The sequence below is a fragment of the Myotis davidii genome, unplaced genomic scaffold, assembly GCF_000327345.1.
Source record: "Myotis davidii unplaced genomic scaffold, ASM32734v1 scaffold399, whole genome shotgun sequence".
In the NCBI taxonomy this organism is placed as follows: domain Eukaryota; kingdom Metazoa; phylum Chordata; class Mammalia; order Chiroptera; family Vespertilionidae; genus Myotis; species Myotis davidii.
The window spans coordinates 5,000,275-5,004,026 of NW_006292094.1; positions in this window are offsets into that span (position 1 = coordinate 5,000,275).

Sequence of the window (3,752 nt, forward strand, 5' to 3'; positions counted from 1 at the left end):
GGGAGAGAAGTGGACCGGGTTGGGCACAAGTGGCTTATTTTTTGGGTTTTTTTGGCACAAAATGTCCTTTGAGAAATTGTGGTCAGCCCCTCCTCCAGGCTGCTGCTGCAGAAGCTCCACCCCACCTCTCTGAAAGTTGGGTGAGAATGGGAGAAACCTCACCCTCCGAGCATGCAGAGGAGCCCAGCATTGGGTCCTGCCCTACGGCTGGAGGGCCGCTTCCCTGCCACTGGCCCCATCCCTGCTCCCACCTGCAGGAATCGGCCCAGGTCCTGAGGGCATTCTGGGCACAGGTGGGAGCTCAAAACTTTAATAAAACAGGGCTATCCCTCTCCTGCTGTTTGCAACATTTTGTTGAATGATTCTTTTATTTTTGTATGTCTGAAAAAAGTACAGCTGACCCTTGAGCAATGCAGTAAGGGGGCATCAACTGCCACACAGTCGGAAACCGAGTCTCACTCCAGTCGCCCCTCATCACATGCCTGGATTCCCAGCGCCAGTGGCCCGTAAACACGCAGGTTCAAATTGAGAGGGTCCAGGAAAGAAATGCGTGCATAGGTGAACCGCGCTGTTGGAGGGTCACCTGTGTTCTGGGACAAATCCTCCCCTGGGGTCGGTGCGTTTTAAAGTTACCTGTGCTGCCTAGTGCTTGTTCCTGGGCGTGTTGCACATTCGCAGCAATATCAGAGCCTCTACAGTTTCAATCATTTAACAACAACGGAGCCCGAGCTGCCATCCTGGAGGAACCACCTTGGTTACCTGAGGCCTCAAATCTTTGGAATTTTAAAATGGCTAAAACGATCTTTGGACTGGGCCTAGGGCGACACTGTGTCCCAAAGAATTGTGCAAAGATACAAGAAAGCAGATTCTCTTACCTGAGGGGCAGCTGAAACTTGGGGACACTTCGTTAACATCACTGTTAGCCTGCCTGCACCTAAGCAACTCCTTCCTTCTCTGGGTGACTGTCCCCTCCCCTTCTCTGAACTGCTCCTGCTTTGTCTCCTAATCCGAACACTCTCTGGGCTTCCGCCTGAATTAGTCATTCATGCGTAGCTGTTCTCACTGCTTTCAAACAGAGGCTGGTTGCCTCTCGCATGGAAAGGCCGTTTTAGTTTTAAAGTAATGGCTCTTTTCCTAAACTGCTACAATCTTTCTTCATCCGCGTAACAGTCACACGTACCTGCTGGCATGCTGCAACTCCAGACCTGCACAGGGTCTCAGGCCTTTGTTCTTACAAAAATAATTCCAGACCTTGCCCTGCAACCCGCTCTCTGCCTTGCTCTCCAGGTCTGTGGCTCTGAAATAGCTCTGACCTGTCCTTTCTAGGCCTTCTGTGAGATTTTTTTTTAATCCTCCCCAAGGATATTTTTCCACTGATTTTTTTTTTTTAATATATTTCATTGATTTTTTTACAGAGAGGAAGGGAGAGGGATAGAGAGTTAGAAACATCGATGAGAGAGAAACATGGATCAGCTGCCTCCTGCACACTCCCCACTGGGGATGTGCCCACAACCAAGGTACATGCCCTTGACTGGAATTGAACCTGGGACCCTTGAGTCCTCAGGCCGACACTCTATCCACTGAGCCAAACCGGCCAGGGCTCCACTGATTTTTTATAAGGTACTTCTTTTTATATTATTGATTTCAGAGAGGAAGCGAGAGAAACAATGATGAGAGAGAATCATTGATCGGCTGCCTCCTGCACGCCCCCTACTAGGGATTCAGCCCACAACCTGGGCATGTGCCCTTGACCAGAATCAAACCCGGGACCCTTGAGTCAGTCCATAGGCCGATGCTCTATCCACTGAGCCAAACAGGCTGGGATTTTGTGTTTTTTAAGGGAATTAAATTTGTTGTTGTTAATCCTCACCCAAGGATATTTTTCCATTGATATTTTTAGCGAGAGTGGGAGAGGGAAAGACAGAAATATCGATGTGAGAGAAACACATTGATTGCCCCCTGCACACACCCTGAACAGGGCCTGGGCCGGAGAGTGGACGAAAGGGGCCACGTGCTGACCTGACAGCTCAGGAAGGCCTGCATGGCGGTCTTGCAAACTCTAAGACCTAAAGTCACCACAAGGATGGTCTGAAATGAAACTTGAACTAAAAGCAGTTGTGGTGGGTAGTCACCTCACCTCCTAGGCAAGGTCACCTTTACCTAACTGAGCCAATTGTCTTTTTGCATCTATGGTAACACACCCTTGAAATGTCAGAGTAACTTGTAACTTCCCTTTTTTCCAGACCCCCCCCAGGCCTGGGCGCCAGGACATAGAGTATAAATTCCTTCTCTGTTATTGTTACCATGTTAATTGTTGACTGTTACCCACCTAAGTGATGTGTCTATTACCTTACTTTTTGTTCAGTCCTAGAGGTTTCCCCGCTTTGCTTTCTCCCGCCTCTCTGATCCGTCCCCAGTGGATTTCTTGTAGCCCACCGACATCTCCTCTGACTGCAGTGCATAAAAGTAGGTGAGAAGCCGCCGTTCTCCGGGCACTATCCCCATCCGCTTTGATTCTGCTTCCCGGCAATTGTCGACAGTTTGGCATAAATTCCTTCTCTGTTATTGTTACCATGTTAATTGTTGACTGTTACCCACCTAAGTGATGGGTCTATTACCTTACTTTTTGTTCAGTCCTAGAGGTTTCCCCGCTTTGCTTTCTCCCGCCTCTCTGATCCGTCCCCAGTGGATTTCTTGTAGCCCACCGACATCTCCTCTGACTGCAGTGCATAAAAGTAGGTGACAAGCCGCCGTTCTCCCGGCACTATCCCCATCCGCTTTGATTCTGCTTCCCGGCAATTGTCGACAGTTTGGCTCAAATAAACTCACAAAAATTCTTTACAGGTTTGAATGTTTTTACGTTAACAAGAGGAGCCTGCAACCAAGGTACGTGCCCTTGACCAGAATCGAACCCAGGACCCTTTGGTCCGCAAGCCGACGCTCTATCCACTGGGCAAACAGGCCGGGGCCTGTGAGATTTCTGTGTGTAGAATGGCCACGAGTTACCCTGCATTCCCCGCTGCGGGAATTCACATGCTTCCATGTGCACGAGAATCGGAGGATTGGGGGCATTTTGATGACGTTACCGGGTTCCTCCCTGCAAAGCCTCGCGAGAGCTGAGCGCGCTCTGCCCGCGGGCACCAGAGGGCTGCCTGCCGCCTGATGACCCCCCCAAACCCCCCACCACCAGCTCCTGGAGGCATCGCCGTGTCTTCACCCCTTTCTCCAGCTCCAGCGGCTTCCGGTCAGGAGCACTTGTGATTGTAAGGCCCCAGTGTCCACCCTTACAAGTATCGCTTTTTAGATACACAGTTGCCGCTTATAAATGTTTTAAAATTTGAAAACAGAGAAAAGGATGAAGAAAGAGGAGTGCTCCGTTGGATAAAGGTGACCATTGCTAGTCCTGGCCGGCGGCCCAGCTGGTCGGAGCGTCATCCCGGGAACCACCAGGTAGCGGTTTGGTTCAAGGTGAGCAGCCACTGATGTTCCCTCGGATCTCGCTCTCGCCTCAGGTGAGGATTTAGTCTTAAAGTAACTGCTGGTGAGTTTTTTTTGCTGATAGTTTGAATGCATTTCCTTCCTGTGTGTTTTTTCCTGTGATGATACAATACCTTTCACAAAACTGCGAAGCCAGGTGTGCGGGCCGCATCCTCACGCAGCCTCAGCGAGGCGGGTGTTAACGAGCTCCCGCCCGGCTCCCCAGCAGCCTTCTCAACATCCCTTTCTCCTGCGCGCCTACCTCCCCACCCGCG